Below are 18,391 nucleotides of genomic sequence, written 5' to 3'. Positions count from 1 at the left end.
GTTATCAAAAGAAACGTTTAAAAACGAGATTATAATTTGTTTAATTGAAATAAGATATCTCTGTAACATTAGAATAATCTAATTCGACTCGAAAGCTCTTACGAAACAAAATATTCTAATAAGCTTTGAAAATTCGTCGTAATGCTGACTCGTTAAACGATTCATCGAAATCATTAATTTCTTACGGATGATATAATCAAGAAAAAGAAAAAAATCACGTACAGATGCAATCCTTAAAACTATGACAAAATGAAATTCTAATTCTGAAACAAAACTCGTTATCAAACTTGTATTAACTAATTCTTTCTGAAATTTAACTCTTAAAGGGAATACATCAAAGTATTCATCGGGATTATTGATTTCTTACGAACGATTAATAAAAAGAAAATCGTTTAATGATGCAATAGAAAAAAAAAAAAGAAAAAAAAAGAGAGAAGAAAGGAAAGAAAAGAACAGAAAAATAAAAAAAAAAAAATAGAATCTCTTACGAATCAATTCGTTTGCAAGGACAGTCTAAGATGAGAACTTAGGGAAATTCGCTATGAAGTTAACTCAAAGGATACGTTTCGAATTTCACAAGAGTATGTATATCGTTTCTCTCATATACGTGTTTATATGCGTGTGTATATGTAGCCTAATACAATATCGAAAACTTCCGACGCCATTATTAAGGGAAAACTTCACTCTCTCTCATAGTGAAGTTACGTGGTTATAACTTTTGACACGCGTTACAATTCGCCGTCTCGACGATACTAAACTTTCCGCCATTTTTGTCGTCCCTTCACCCCTCACACCCCTTACACTCGATTCCTGAAAACCCTCGTCGAACGAGATGCAAACGAGAAACGATACGTCGACGTCGAGGCAACCCTATTGTTAAGGGCTTTAAAATACCCTAGTTAGAAAAAAGCTCTGGTGGAAATTTTTCATTTCTTGTTTTTTACTTTTCTTTTTTTCTTTTTTTTTCTTTTCGTAATTTTTTTTTTTCGGAGCTGACAGAGGGAGGGATCTGGATGAAGAAATTTCTTTTCTTTTTTCCCTTACTTTTTTGGTTATCCCTTTTTTTTCTTCTTTCTTTTTTTTTCTTCTTCTCTCACTCTCTCTCTCTTTTTTTCTTTTTTTTTCTTTTTTTTTTTTTTTTTTTCTTTCCAACCGTGGTGTTCCACCGTTCCCTCCATGCGCGTCTAATACGAAAGTATTGTATAATGCATTACTTTATGTCAGAACAGTCACGCGCTTCGCAGCACGATTTTTCGCAGTTAGCTGGGCACTTTATTAAATTCCACGCTACCCGGCGCGACGTCTTGAATGCGTTTTAATTAATCCAGTAATTGAAGGTATATCGCGGCAGAAGCGAATCATAATTTTCTACCTCATTGAAAATCTTCCCTCATATTTTAGAATCTAGATCGTCCGATATGACATAGATATTCCATTGATACATGGTAATTAACATTTATTTATTATCTTCCATTGGTGACAATTATTCTTAACTATGTATATCCTTTGAATGGTAAAGAAAAGAAAAGAAAAGAAGAAAAAAAAAACCCCCCCAAAAAAAACATCCTAGATAGCTATAGTCCTTTCGACGAAAAAGCATGATCGTTTTTAAGACCATTGCCGAACAAAAACATCAACAGCAACAACACAACAACAAAATTGACCTATGTCTATGTATAATGTGTTCACTGGTATATATGTATATAAACTATGTAACAATCTCGATATTGTAAAAATTAATTTCGTCCAGAAAATAATCGAAGATCATGAAATATATGTAATTACTGATAATTTCGTACTAATAATGAAAGAAAAAGAAGAAGAAACAGACAGGTAAGTAAGTATTAAACGTTATTAAATAACTTTATGAAGAATATGCGAATAAAATATGATTACGAATGTTGAATAGTATAATATAATTCCGAGAATTCATTCGTTTTATACTCGGTCTGTCATAATCCTTTGATAATAAGGATTAGGTTGAACACACCGAAGACGATTACGATCAGGCTTGGCGACGATGCTCGATTATTGCGAACATTGCGGAAAACGTATCCAGCGTATCAGGGTCAACATTTAATCCTATTTACCTTCGCAGATTAATCCTACGGTCTACATGTGAAATTAATTCTCAGCAAACAATTTCGTATAGTCATACTGCTTTAACGCTTTCCGAATGAAATTTCAGGTAATGGTACCTTTGGTATTACGATGTTTTCCATTAAAAATTATTTATCCAATTAACGTACGATTTGTTTTTTACTTTATTTTTTTTTTATTTTCGTTTCGTTTCGTTTCGTTTCGTTTTGTTTTGTTATATTTTGTTTCGTTTTCTCCTTTTCACGAATCTCTTCGTGCGAATGACCCTCGTCGAATGGTCACATCGAACTTTATAAAAGTAAATTAAATATTTTTTGAGCAATCGCAGATATTATAATTCATAGTTAAATTCATTTATTAAACTCGGTGATCTTATCGGTATGATAATTAATATTGAATAATTATTATGAATATAATAATTCTACTTGTTATGTTACTTTGATGTGAAGGTAGATAGTAATTACATTTTATAACATACGAATATATTTATTTCTTTTTATAATTATTGTCATTAGATTTTTATTCGTTATAATAACGAGTGCAATTCTTTTTTTTTTTCTTTTTTTCTTTTTTTCTTTTTTTATTCGAGTATCTCTGAAATTGACAAATATTGATAAAAAATAAATCGATAGTTCCGATATTGAAATCTTACTCTAAAGAAAGTCTAGTAAAAGAATGAATGCGTTCAGAAAAGAAATCTGTTATTCCATTCGTGGCAAAAATTTTATTCGACTGTACCTTTCAAGGATCATTACCAGGAACGACGATTTCGTAAAGAATTTTCCTAGCGTGAGATTACAAAAGGGAAAAGACATTCGACATCTCTGACGAGGACAAAGAAGGATCGTTTCGGAAGCTCTCGACCTACATAGATCAGTACTCTCTGATGCAAATTCTCGCCAAATCCCATGAGAACAAGAAGGAGAGAGAGAGAGAGAGAGACAGAAAAAAGAGAAAAAGAAAGAAAGAAGGTCGAATAACACTATCGATATTACATAGATCACATAGATTCTCAATATTTTACTATGAAATTTTGTATAATCTTTGTAAAAGATTTGTAAGAGAGTCCTCAAGATAAAAAAATAATGATCAATGAGATCTACGAGATTTTCTTAGATATTTTTTATATTTTTCTATGTATTCAAATATATTTTTTCTTTTTTTTTTTTAATAACATCATTCATGATTAAAATAAGTGAAGAAAGTCGAACGATAATATTCGATATTTTGAATTGTTTTAGATTGTCGAAGGATATAGGACATAGAGTTTTGTTTAATATTTTTCTCTTTTATCTGAAAGTTTCTTAAAGATAATAATATCGGAAGATGAGGAAAATAATAACAAAGAGATATGTTTTCATGCTCGCTGAAATGAAAGTAGAAAAGTATCTTTTTTTTTTCTTTTTTTCGTAACGCAAAGCTCAAGTTGTTCGGTGTAGCGTTTAAAAATGAGGTCGAACCTACAATACGGTTGAGAAAAACAAAAAGGAAGATAGAGAGAAAGAGATAGAGAAATATATATATATATATATATATATATATATATATATATATACAGAGAGAACGAAAAACGAAGATGTGCACAGTACTTGGAAATACACCTCCACGTGGCATTGTTAGCCGAACATTGGATTACTTTCTCTAACACCACTTGATAGCAAAGCCATTGTTTCACCCGAGACAATATATGTAGGTATATGTGTATATATATACGTATGTATGTATGTATATATATTGTATGTACCACGCTCAGCTTGTTTTCACATGGAGTTACAAAAATACACAACTGTCTTTTTGGTAAATGCAATATCATTTGATATAATAAAAGATAAAATAAATAAAGTAAATAAATAAATAACGAAAAACAATATAAAGAAATTATATCGATAATCATAGATAAAAATTACAAAAATTTTCCGTATAAATAATTAACATCATATTTTGCGATAAAAGGAAAATTATGGCTAGATTTTTTATAGAGGATAATTGACAAGTTGAACTTAACATTCTCTTCATTCTTTTTTTCTTTTTTTTATCTTGATTTCTAATCCTATTTATTTTCATCGATTTATTAATTTATCTAAGATTTCTTTTTATACTTCTAGATTTATAATTTATTTGAGTTTATGAAAAACTTGAGACATTTTATAATAACTGAAGATTATTTATAATTCTTATTATTTAGTAATAATTTATATTTTAAAATTATTATAACTTATAAAAGAAACAAAGAAAAATAGTGGGAGAAAGAATGAGACACACATCTAAAAATCATATAATCGATTATCGTACAACCTAGAAACTATTTTATTGAAGATAGATATAATAAAAATTTCAAAAGGATCTCCAAGATATTTTCTCATCAAAATTCTTACCTAATATTATATTTAAAAGATCAACGGGAGAAAAAATAGATCACTTTATTTTCCAACTTTATAATATGAAATATTTATTCGTGTATCGTTATACGGTTCCAAATCTACTTATTAAAAGCCATCAGTTTTTCAAAGTATTTCAAAAAATTCAAAAGATTTTAATGGAATTATCGATATTAATAGAAGAATTATTCGGGAAAAGGAATGAAAATAATTTTACTCCTCATTTTATTCGTATTTCATTCATAATAGATAAATCATTCGTATCTGATCTGATATATCACTGTCTTAGTTATATAAAAACAAAAAAAAGAATTTAAAAATTAATTACATCTTGGAGGAAATTTTTTAATATGAATTTCAAATTGACTTAAAAATATTTTTGAAGTAATATTTATAAAAGAGGTAAAATAAATCTATACTAAGTACGTGTATACTTATATCTAGTATTTGATTGAATTTTATATTTTTATTCGTAGCATGAAATTGTCCGAAATTTCGATTTGATATCAAAGTAAATTATGCTTTCACATAACTATATTTATATATATCCATATATATGTGCGTATACATATATATATATATACGCACATATATATATCACTAAAACAACTTAATTGGAAAGTCAAGTTAAACTAGAGATAGTTAAGCTAACAACAAAGTAATAAACGAACGAAGTCAAAGTATGTGTACGTTTCCGAACAAATTGAAACTAATAGAAACACATGTTCACACAAAATTCACATTCTGTTTCTCTCTTTCTCTCTCTCTCTCTCTCTCTCTTTCTCCCTTTCTTCTCTTTCTCCCTCTCTCTTTAACATGGATGTTTAATTCAATTTTCATTCTGTAGCAAATATCGTGCAACGTGAACAGAAGATCTTTCTCACTCTCTCTCTCTCTCTCTCTCTCTCTCTCTTAGTATTTTTCAAAAAATAATCAATAGATTTCATAATAATCCTGGTGAATCCTTTTTATTTAAACACTGTATATATACAGGATCGATTCTCAAGCGATTTGAAGATCACTCGAAAGCAAATAGAAGTTTCGCTTGTTCGTGTCGAATTTAAAGGAATCGCCGGACGAGAATGTTCGTTCCTTCGGGAACGAACTATCGCGATAAAAAGTAGAAGAAGAAGAAGAAGAAGAAGAAGAAGAAGAAAAAGTAGAAGAAATAGATGAGGAAGACCAAGGAATCGTCTTTTTTATCTTTCTTTCGTGATGTCTTCGTGATTAGAGACGAGCGTCACCAAATGGAAAAAAAGAGAAAGAAAGAGAGGAAAGAACTTTCAATTTTCGCTTTTTTTTTTGCTTTTCCTTTTTTTTCATTTTCCTTTCCTTTTCTTTTTTTCATCTGTCTCTATACTTTAACGAGAAGCATATCGCACAGCATGGAAGTAGTTTACTTTCCGTTGACTATTCACGGAGTAGAAAGTAGATATGTAGATACATATATATGACTTATCTATGTATGTTCTAAAAGCTCATAGAAAAGCATGTGTACTCGCATGATGTCCCTCGTAATCGGACGAGACTCTCTCTTATTTACTTGCTTGCTTATTTCCTTGCTTATTTACTTACTATGGCCGCTCATTTCCAACTAGTTTTCTATGACTCTTCGTCATCTTTTAATCTGTAATTTCCTATATTAATTATAATTATATCTATCAAGATTGTATAATAAGAAAATGAAGAACTCCTTAATAATTTTCGAATATTTCATATTGCTTATACTTAGATCTAGAAACTTGAATGTAAGAAATTAAAAATATTAGTCACTAGCGAACATTTCGCCCATCAAAGTGGTACTGCAATCTCGCTTATCGAAATCGTACTACAAAATTGTTTGATGGTGAAATATCCTTTAAAAAAAAAAAATAAAAATAAAAGAAAAAACAAGAAGAAAAAAACAAAAATCTCATTCGAAATTTGTAATTTTTCGAATCGAAGGTGACTGATGGATTATGATTTTATTTTTCCGAAACATATAAGTCAATCAGAAAACATGTTTTCGTTTTATCCCGTATACATTTATTGCTTAAACAAACACGATAGGCCGATATAACATCCGATAACAAACTGTTCCGAATAAAACTCGTTGGAAATTTTTAATTTTTTTGAATTAAAGAAGATCGATGATTTTTGCCATGTACATATATAGATACATATAAATATACATAAATATATATATATATATATATATATATATATATATATATATATAAGTCAGTCTGGAAACAAGTTTTCGTTTTACCAGCAGGATTTTATTGCGTAACGAATGCGATAGGCCGATGTTGTTCGATTCACGTTGCAGCTGCGTGAAAGTAAATAGACAGACAGAAACGAAATAGAGAGAAAGAGAGAGAAGAGAAAAAGAGTGAAAAGGGGGAGAGAAGAAGAAAAAGCAAACATGAAAAGCCGCGCCGCCGGCTATACATCGAATCGATCGCGTGAAAATTCGATGATCCAATAAACGCGAATTCAACATTGTAAACATCCTTCCTATTATATCAGCTGATTTTTCCAAGAAAACACTGATAGTCGATATATATATATATATATATATATATATATATATATATATACCCTTTCTAATAGATTGAAATATCTATCTCTTGAAATTATATTTCTTTTCTGCTCGTTATTTATCTAAAAAAGTAAAGAAAAAAGAAAGAAAAAAGAATGAAAGAAAAGAGATAAATTAATAATAAATAATCTAAAAATTAATAATAATTTATGAAAAGATATATAAATTAATATCTAATAATTCCGAGATGTATATCGTTAATATCTTAATTAATAAATTATTTTATAATCATAGGATCATAAAAAAATCTTATTTTTTCTTTTATCTCTCTCTCTCTCTCTCTCTCTCTCTCTCTCTCTCTCTCTCTCTCTCTCTCTATCTCTATCTCTCTCTCTCTCGTTCTTTCACTATTTCTATTTCTATATCTATCTATTTCTTTTTCTCCTCTTTATATCGTTTATATCCATCTCTTAAAATCGATAACATATTCGTGATAAAAGTGCATCATAGTGTGTGTAAACGCAGCATGATTCATAGATATCGGTTTCCAATATAAACGCTTACGATATTCGTGTGAGTTAATTTCAAGTATCTTGAATGGCATCCTGGAAAATTGAAAATTCTCTTTCACGGATGTAACTATAACTATAAAATATATTTAGAATAAAATTCATCAGGAAATTAACATGAGATCTATAAATCCATCATTCGATTCGAAATTTTTTATCATTTTCTCTTCTTACTATTTCATATTAAAATGTAATATGATCATTTTGAAATTACAAAATATTATTTTGTAATATATTTGTTATATATATAATTATTTTAATCTTTTATAATCATTTTATAAAATTTAATTCAATTTATATTTATTTATAATAAATTTATGTAAATATTACGAGTTATCAAAAAGTCGAGATCAGAAAATATTTAAATTAATTTAAATATTATTATCTCGTATATATCACAATACATAATCTATACTATAATACGTATAATATAACATAAATAAATACATTGTATTGAATTATTTTATAGGAATATATTTCATGAAATAAGAAAGTATTATTTCGTATATATTATAATACACAATTTATATAATACATCATGAGTTGTCAGGGACAGATTTCTTAAAATAAATAAAAGAAAAAGAAAAAAGAAAAATATATTATTTCGTATATATTATAATACATAATTCGTATAATATATTATAACGAATCGTAGTCAGATACATATATCATAAAATAAGAAGATATTATTTTGCATATATTACAATAAATAATTCCATTAATATCAGTAGCACATTCTAAATATGTTATCTATTAATCTAATAAAAAGAGTCTAGTAAAACGTTAAATGGTCAGAGTAGTTGACATGGCTAGTATGTTACGTAAAACTAAACAGTGAAACTTGTACTTACGAAGAGAAAACAGAAGAAAAAGAGAAAAAGCTTTTCTGTCTGCTAGTTGTAAGCTCGACTCGGTGTTTGCGAGTAGCTCGGTTAGAAAATAAAAAAGAGAAGAAGTTCGTAGCAGAGGCATGACTACGATGAATAGAACCTGGAAGCATTTACGCTAAGCAAGCTGGTTGGCCATAGAAAAAGAGAGACCCCGTATCAGAGTGATACGACCTCCTACTCCCTCCTCCTTCCTCCTTTTTTCTAATACTACGTATATTTGTATTTTCGAAAGAAACGAGAACAAAATCGTCTGTGTTTGTTTTCACAACTATTGTTTTTTCTTTTTTATTTTTCGTTCTTTCTCTATTTTTTCTTTTTTTCTTCTTCACGTTTATTCTTTTCAAACAGACAATGAAAATCTACGTGAAATTATTTTCATTAAAAATTACGTCAACGCGCTTTATAAAAATATCGTAATCCGATTTTTATCAAAAGAATTTATTTCAAAATTCATAAGCAAAGAAAAGCGTCTCGTCGACAATTATTACGATATACAGGACGTGGCAAAAGTTTGTGCTTGATTTTTCGACAAAAAAAAGAAGAAAATATTGATTAAACTTCTTTCCAAACTTTTTACGACGATTCTTTTTTCTTTTCGATTATAAAACCAGAGAGCTAAGAACTTTCGAACCGATTTGTGTTAAGATGTATCTCGTATGTGTGTATCTCGGATGAGAAAAAAAAAAAGAAGCAATAAATAAATGAAGAAAAAAATAGAAAACGAAACAGAAGGAGCGAGAAAAGGGAAAATGGAAGAGAAAAATATAAAAACAAACAATGTTATTTGATCGAAAGAGGAATATTTATCCGTGAAAATATTTGCAGATCGACGCTTTATCCCGAGAAAAATAATTAATGAAATTAACGGATCGTACAATTCGTCTTCCTCTATAGACTATTGATATTAATTACATATAATCAAGAGCTCGTGAAATTACGAGATAAGGTTGATGAGAGCAAGAGCTTGAAGTATCGTTTGCATTAACCTAATTCCGATTTTGCCGATCCGAAGATAATTAGCGATATTACAAACGACCGTATACGTGGCTGGTTATTGGAAATTTCGCACTGATGAATTTAACGAGCGATCATAGATTTATGTTAACTATTTTAGAGAGATAGAAAGAAAAAAAGAAAGAAAGAAAAAGAAAGAGAAAACAACGAGTAACCGGTCTCGTATCGTTATCTCTTGAATTATGATCAGTCACTCGAAAAAGTTATTCGAAAATATAGGTCGAAAGTCAAAAGTACTTGGACATTAGGATTTCAAAGGTAAATAATTTCTTCTTTTTTTCTTTCGAAACTTATTTATTTTCTTCTATTTTTTATTTTTTTCTGTCTCTCTCTCTCTCTCTCTCTCTCTCTCTCTCTCTCTCTCTCTCTCTCTCTCCATCTCTATCTGTTTCGGATTGTAAGATTGCAAGACCCCCGAGAAAATTTCGCATCCAGCCCGTATATAAAGAAGTTTGCTCTTACCAATTGAATTCTTAAAAATCGTTGGTAATCATAAGAAAAACTTTACTTATTATTTATGCGAGAACATTACACGTGAGTAATAAAGAAGGTCTAAGAGTAGATATAATAATTTTATTCGACCCTCTCAGCAAATGTTAACTCAATGAAATTAGTCACCCTAATTTAAGCGTATTCCGTCCTAGCATAAATATAATTTAGTCGACCCTCCTTCTTCAAACTGAAATACCAAAGTTATACTCGGTATTCGGTATTCTATATCTTCGGTATTCGCCGAAGAGTCGATGAATAAGAAAGAAAGAGAAAGAGAGAGATATAGAAAAAAAGAAGTGAATAAAACGAAGAGGAAAAAATAAAATAAAAGTGGGACAGCCGAATCGACGATAATCCTCTCAAAGAGAGACAGACAGACAGCAAGAGAGAGAGAGAGAGAGAAGTAGCAGTTCCCCTATAAGTTCCAATCGATATTGTATGTCGATAGATAGCTGATTTCCCATGTGGTAAACATCATCTTTCCACAACGGATTATTCGTGCTAATTCAGCGCAAGATGACGAAAAGCGATATAATACGCAGAATATCGTGTAACGTTGATTAATAACTAGTCCATTAGTAGAAAGATATATGGTAATAGACGTGAATTAAGGAAGAACGCTAAAAGTAATGTGAAACTTTTCAGTGGAAATTTTTCGAGAAGAAAAAGAAAAATAATTTCTTATTGTACTTGTCATCAAATGGGATCTCATATAAAAGAAAAAAAAAAAAGGAAGAAAAGAAAAACATGTAAAGGTTTCATGTCTATCGAAGGGACCGTTCGATAAATAATAATCACGAGAGAGTAAGAGGAGAATGAAAAAATCAGAGAAATAAATAAATAAATAAATAAGCAGGAAAAAAAAAGAATAGAAAGAAAAGTCGTCGCGAAGAAGTTTAGGACGTAGCGATTTAATTTTTCAATCATTTTTCACTCTCTCTCTCTCTCTCTCTCTTCCCCTGATAGTCACCTCTTGAATTTACGTTACGTACCGCGTATCCTCGCGATGAAAACTACGCTCTCAGCTGCCAACGAAACTTTTCTCTCGCCTCTCGACGAGTTTGCTCTTTCCGGTACGTTGAAAAAGTCATAAACCTAAGAAAGAGAACTGCAAGGGGAAGCTTTTCATCCTTTTCCGCGACAACCATCGTCACGCTAAACGAATCTTTCGAAAGGATGCAGCGCTTTAGAGAAGAAGAAGAAAAAAATATAAAGTAAAAAAAGAAAGAAAACAAAAAAAGAAGGTTCTTTTTAATTAATCGTCGCTATGTATAATATACATACGTTTTTTTTTTTTTTTCTTTTTCTTTCTTGTCTTTTCTTTTCACCGTTAGAAAAGTTTTCAACGCTCGTAATGAGATTTTCCTGTCTTCTTTTTTCATGATTTTTATTCATAAATAAAATTATCATCAAGACTTTTCAAGCTATCCTGCACGATCTCTTGACGCACATCCTAAAAAGACGTAAATGAATGAACTCATAAGTCATTTATATATTATTTAAAATGTTTAAACATTAATAGCATTATTTAAAAGGACTACATTTTAAGCAAATTATTTTCTTTCAAATATCTACATTGATTCGAGAACGAACAAAACTCGTTGTTAATAGATGAATAGAGTAAACTCGAAATCGATAAGGGATGAATTATTAACATATGGTAAAATAGGTTCGATAGCACGTTCACGTTCTCTACAGTATCGACGAAATTACTATCGATAATGTCTCATATTCTCTACATTAGTCACTGTCGATAAAGAAACTATTTACATTATCCAACAAAGTTTCCTACCTTATCAATCATTCACTCTCAGTATCTATATATTTATCCAAGAAGTTTCCTACCTTATCAACTGCCCATACACAAAACAAAATGAATTTTTCTAACAGATGGAAGAGCAATCGTAAATGAGCACAATGTAACTTTAAACGATTGTATCTCCGATCGATCAAACTACCAAAAGAATAGGCTCGAATATCTTGTAAAAGCAAAGCTTCTCGTTAATCCCGATGTCCATCATTTAAAAGGAAACATATCAACGAGAGAACGAGGATAGAAAATAAAACGAGGCGTGCGTTTACATGATAGATTACAATAATTCAATGCGTCATCGCTTTAGTAGGCCTTTCAAAGAACTATGTGTTTGCGACGCAACGGTCCGATTAGGCCGCACGCGAACGGCAAACATTATTCTTTCGTGGCGTTACGTAAAAGCGAAGGACGGCGCTTAGCTAAAAATAGAAACAGGCGTTCAGTCTATGTCTCTCTTTCTTTCTTTCTGTCTATCTATCCTTTCTCTCTCTCTCTCTCTCTCTCTCTCCTTTTCTCACACACACTATCTCACGTTTCTATACGTCGCAACCCGTCGACAGAAATCGCTTGTCCATCTCGGATTTCCCTTTTCCCCGTTTGCTACACATACATTCATAGATACATATACATACATACATGCATACATAACACGTATATATCTACGCTAGAACAGAGGACGAAATGCGCATAACTCTTCGAGAGTCTCACCAAAATGTCGCAAAATAAAATCGTCGTTAACATCCTAATGCCTACCTTTATCATAAATCCAAGGTCATTCCTAATTCGCCCTGTAATACCTTCTTTCTCGACTCATTTTCCTCTTCGAAAAAGATATTACAGCGTTTTCATAGTAAGTATTAAGTATCTACCTACTTACTTACTTATCTACCTGCGCGTGCCAGTGGTTCTCATCTTTGACCAATCGACGAATCGTGTTAACTGAAACGATCAAGGAACTTTCCAATTTCTTTCGCTTGCATATATATACACATTCATACGCCAAATACACACACACACACACACATACACATATGTTATACATACATCGAAAAGAAAATTCTTACTCACTGCGAGAAACTACTGCGACGATGAGGAATGTTATTGGACACCGTGGAAAACGGATTCGTGGCTGACACCTGAAGGGAAATCAATAACGAGAGACCACGTCGATTGTGAACGAAAAGCGAAGCAGCTACGACGAAAGATAACCACTTAAATGGGATTATCAACCATCATTTACTTTATCATTTTCAAACCAGGAAAAACAGCTATCGTCTATAATACATACATAAACGTCGTCTGTACAAGTTCTCTGTCTGTTTAAGGCAGAATCAATTTACGGAAATAGATTTGAAACCAGTCACTCCCTTTCTCTGTCTCTCTATCTCTCTATCCATCGTTACGCAATAATCAAAGAGAACAGTCATCCATCGTCAAATTGTGAAATCGAAACGTAAAAATTATTTCTTAGATATTGGACTTAAAAATAACGATGAAGACAACAACGTCAACAACAACAACAACAACAATTAACAAGAATCAACAGCCAAGAAACATTATAAATACTATAATAAAATCAAATACCAAAAATATCAGAATAAGAAGAATCTTCTGATCTTGTGAAACGTACGTAGATGGCGTTACGGTTGCCATACACCATGGCCAGAGACTCCATTTGTATTTTACCCTTAGAAACTTTGGAAAAAAGCACCCTGGCTCGCGAGAGAGAAAGAGAAAGAGAAAAAAAGGTGCGACCTTGAGAACGCTCTCTCTCTCTTTCTCTCTCTCTCTCTCTCTCTCTCTCTGTCTGTCTGTCTCTTTCTCTCTCTCTCTGTGCAAGATCGTCGATATAGATGGTAGCGCAGCGCAAAGGCATACTTCGAAGGCTTGGAACGCAGCGCTCGTTGCGAGGAGAGAAAAAGAGAAAGAGAGAAAGAAAGAGAAAAAGAAAGAGAAAGAGGGAGAAAGAACAGCGCAAAAAGCCATGCGGCATAACTTCAACAACGGAGAACGAGGGTTTGCATTTGAGGATGAGAATGAGGATGAGGAGGTGGAGATATAGGTGGAGGTGGAGATATATAGGTGGAGAAGGAGATGTTCAGGAATATTGCATCTGTCTACGTGTTAGTGCACACAGTGAAACGACGTGAGTCTTGAGGTAGGGCAGTGGAAATTTCCACTGTGCTCGCTCTCCGAGACGACGGTCAATACTCTCTCCCTCTCTCTCTTTCTCTCTCACTCTCCCTCTCTCTCTCTCTCTCTCGCTCTCTCTCTTCGAATTGCTTGCGAGTTTACGTTACCGCGAGTTACTACAGGGCGTTCCAAATCAAACTGTAAATTGTTTCTTGGATTAGACAGGTGGATGGATACGTTTTCCACGTCTACGCCAACTTCTTCTTTGTTGGCTTACAATCGCAATGTCTGACAATGAGCTTTCGATATCATTCGATTTTGGTAACAGCGTGTTTGCGAAAGGAAAAGAAAAGAGAGAAGAAGGAAAAGATGGAAGATAAAGGAAACTTCTTCTTTCGAGAACCGAGTGAAAGTCTGTCTTATAACTTAATCGTCTTATAATCCAACGATTTCGAACGACGAAAATATCGGTCAAATTTTCGCGTCCACAGGTGGACGGTGATGAGGGAAGAATCTAGGGAGAATAATTAGAAACTTAATGATTTTGGAATTTCTTTTCTCCTTTTTTGAAAGGGTTTCTTTTCATCTTCATTTTTCTTTCGTACGAAGAAAAAAACGATGAGGGTTTCTTCCTTTTTTTTTCCCCTCAAAAGTGACTACCAAACGGCACGAAAAATAAGAATTTAAGAGAGAACTGCTTTCCAGGAGGAAGAGAAGAAAAAAAATTACTTGCTGCGCGTCCTTTCGTACGTTTCTCGCAGCTACCTGCCATTTCAGTATACCGATGTATATATGACTCTTGTACGTGTGTTGTGCGTAGGTATAATCGTCCTCCTCTACTATAGAATCGTCAGAGACTCGACCTCAGCACCGTCTCGACGCGACTACAGGAATCGAGGGCAGGACTCGAGATCGGTAAATTTTAAACGAGCAACGAAGCTTTCTCACCGATCGAGATACCAAAACCGACGATAAACTCGCTGCAAATCCATGACCGACGTATCTACATATAAAAACTTTTCTCTCGAATGATAGCCACGACGTTATCTCTTGGCGAGACTAACTACTCCAAGAGAACGATCTTCGAGTATCGTTAATACGCCGTTAATGAAAATCTTTTGAAATAGTCGCTGGATTGACTCGATCTGAATCAAAATGGCGGATACATGAAAAAGAAAAATGGCGGATATACGAAAGCGAACAAATGGCTAATACATATGTATATACATATATTTTTTTTTCTTTTTCGCAATGACGGCTGTGTAAAAAACAAAAAAAAAATATGGCAGATCATTCGAGCGTTGCGAGTTTTCTACTTCTGTTTTTCTTCTTTTTTGTTTTATCTCTCGATTGCTCTTTCAATCAATTAGAAATTGGTTATAATCGTTGAACTGACCTGTACGAGTTTAAAGTACCCAAAGATTTTCTCTTTCCGTGAAAGAGAAAACGTACAGGCTAACTACCTCTATTTGCGAAAGGGTCGCCGAGGGATTCGTTCCTGGCGACAAAGAAACGGCAGCTAGCCAGCGGTCACGTGACAACGATTTGAATGCAGCGAGAATCTTTAAATAGCCCCTCCGTCTATCCGCAAATGTTCTTCGAGCTCTCTTCGTTCGTTCTTACGTTCGTTCGTACGTACGTTCGTTCGTTCGGAGTTATCGCTAAGAGAGTGTCCTGCTGCTCGCTGGAATGCGCAAAGAATCTCGACTCTACGTAATCCCGATATCTTCCATTTGTCACCAGAAATTATTATTCCGTGTCGAACATTCGAAATAAATTTCAGATCGACTCTACGCCTGAATAATAAAAAGACGAACTATACGTAGGACACAATAATGCATCCATCCCATCAAATATTTATTTGTTTATTTATTTATTTTGTTTTCGTCATATTAAACAACTTCAAAAATTAAAATTTCGATGGAATATATATGAATATTAATGATCTACTGAATAATAAATTATCATACATAGAAACTTGGCATGTATGTATATGTGTGTGTATATATATATATATATTTTTTTCCTTCACTTTCTTTGAATTAAACGAATTTATAAATTTACAAAAAGTGAAACTTATTTTCTTAAAAGAAGAGATTATCTCTAAGCAATGTCTTCTCTTACGTCGTCGATTCTTCCTGGAATACATTCGATGCGCCAACCTATTACCGATCGCTTCTGCGAACTACGAAGAGATTTGAATTAATGGCGCGAATCTAACTCGCTTTTCCCCCACTTCATACATTACACACATACACACATATATATAATATATTAAATAAATATATATAAAATAAATATTTCATAATAAAAATATTATAATAAAATTTTATTATAGACAAACGTGATGAAATAATTTGATTGCTTTATCTTAATATAATTTATATACACATATATATATATATATATATATTTTCTATTTGAATTAGCAAATGTACCAACGAATATAAACACAAACACATAGAAAAACATGGTGTATATATATATTTATATACATAATTCAATCGTAAAAGGTTAACTACCAAATAAGAACAGGAGGATGTCTCGTCTCCTCTTCACATTTACGTCGTATGGATTAGAAAGTTACTGCATTCGATGGAAAGCAATCTCGATGGAAGGAAGACGAAGTTCGAGTCCCCTCGTTCGAAATAAGAAAGAAACTCGTTCGCAGGCTCGCAACCAACGAGAAATCCTTACTATCCATACGACTTTTTTACACATTCCCAACCGGCATACGTACGTTGTTCCTCTCCTTTCTTCTAAGATCAAATCTGACCATGAACTCAAGACGTAAACTATTATTCTTAATATCTTAATCACGGTGAAAACATTAAGAAAAAATTATGATATTTATACAAAATATTTATAATACGTAAACATATAGAAAAATTGAAATGATTAAATAAAACGGAGAACATTTGCAATGTCTAAAAGCGCATGAAACATTAAAAAAAAAAAAAAAAGAAAAGAAAGAAAAGAAACGCGTAATTAGATTTACAGAGGAGATATATCTAACATCCGAGTAGATCGTGTAGAAAAAGGAAAAAGAAAAAAAAGATGTGAAATAAATCAATACCGTAGGAAAAACGTGTCGCACTTTAGTTCATCTTTAATCTTTTAAATATATTTTAATTATCTCTCTATCTTTTTTCCCTCTTTTTCTTTTATTTCTTTCTTCGAATAATCTAAAACGAGGAAGAAGGAAAGATTATCGATCACATGGATGAGTCCAATGATACGATATTTCCGTTTATGTTAATCCAAAATTACACGCGATAATGACGAACGTGCAAATATTTTCAAAAACGTCATATTAATGTTGTCGCGTTGTTGAGTTAAGCCAGAGGGAATAACTTTGATGCACGTCGTTGATAGCATAAGAGTGAAATGGCACGTAGGTATTTACGTATATACTAACCGATACGGATTTAATCTTTTAAAACATCCACACAGACATACACGTGCGCGCGCGAGAGAAAGAGAGAGAGAATAGACTCGTCGATCTCATAAAATTCAATGCGTTTAAGATAAACTGTATACATCTGGTTATACATTATGAGATAAATTCGATCCAATTTTCCACGAGTTTTATCGGGCGAAATTAACATTTACGTTAACTAACGTTCTCTCGCGGTTTCATTCGAGCGAACATTTTCTTTTTCTTTTTCTCTTTTACGAATATGAAAAAAATAGTTAAAAAAAGAAAAAAATGGTAAGAAAAGAAACCACGGTCGAGTCTGAAGAAAAAGAAAAAACGGAGAAAAAAGGGAAACAAAAATTATTAACATTTTTTTCTTTTTCTTCTTTCCTTTTTTTTTTTTCTTTTTCTTTGTAAATCATTATGATCTAGGGTCCTTTCGTTAACAGCTTCGGGCCTGTACGAACGGGGTCGTCCTCTCGTCGTCGTTAAGCAAAACTTCCGAATAAAGTCCAGAGAACACGAATCATCATCGTCAGCTCCAGAACTCAAACCGCGCGGCCACTTTATCGCTCGACCAACCAACCAACCAAGGAACGAATGAACCAACCAACCAACCAACGAACGAACCGAATGCGACCGACCGCGACCGACCGAGCCTCGGCCGAGTAAGTTATATAGTATGCTCCCTTTGCTCGGTAAAACAGTCTTCTACTACGGTCACGTAGTAGAAGAGCTCAAAATCATCCACAGATGTCATCGAGTTTAAATCATTTTCGATACTTTCGAAAAATCTACGCGTTCGTCATTTATTTTTCGATATATATCGATACGAACTCGACGCAGCAAGTTTCTCGTTTCGTTCGAGAAGCCGGGAAAATTTAAATATGAAAAAGTACAAGAAATATACTAATTATAGCTGGCAAAGTATTTTCTATTCATAGTCGTTTCTATTTATACATTTTTATACCTGAATCGTGAAAATAAATGTTCTAAATACGTAGATGCATATATATATATATATATATATATATATATATATATATACACGTCCGCATAGCTA

The 18,391-nt window shown here is 32.3% G+C and overlaps 2 long non-coding RNA genes across 2 annotated transcripts; both read right to left on the bottom strand.

The window, feature by feature from the left end:
- Window positions 1-9,808: 9,808 nt before the first annotated feature.
- On the bottom strand, window positions 9,809-12,516 carry LOC122636252. The gene is made up of 4 exons (XR_006328893.1): window positions 11,757-12,516; window positions 11,249-11,417; window positions 10,957-11,148; window positions 9,809-10,584 (listed from the first exon to the last, which is right to left on the bottom strand). It is a non-coding gene; the product is annotated as an uncharacterized LOC122636252 (long non-coding RNA).
- A 15-nt stretch (window positions 12,517-12,531) lies between these two features.
- LOC122636251 lies at window positions 12,532-13,315 on the bottom strand. Its single transcript, XR_006328892.1, has 3 exons — window positions 13,066-13,315; window positions 12,846-12,969; window positions 12,532-12,716 (listed from the first exon to the last, which is right to left on the bottom strand). It is a non-coding gene; the product is annotated as an uncharacterized LOC122636251 (long non-coding RNA).
- Between the last annotated feature and the right edge of the window lie 5,076 nt (window positions 13,316-18,391).

Source organism: Vespula pensylvanica, chromosome 21 (assembly GCF_014466175.1).
Source record: "Vespula pensylvanica isolate Volc-1 chromosome 21, ASM1446617v1, whole genome shotgun sequence".
In the NCBI taxonomy this organism is placed as follows: Eukaryota; Metazoa; Arthropoda; class Insecta; order Hymenoptera; family Vespidae; genus Vespula; species Vespula pensylvanica.
Note: the sequence above shows the minus strand (reverse complement) of the source record. Positions and strands in the feature narration are given on the sequence as shown.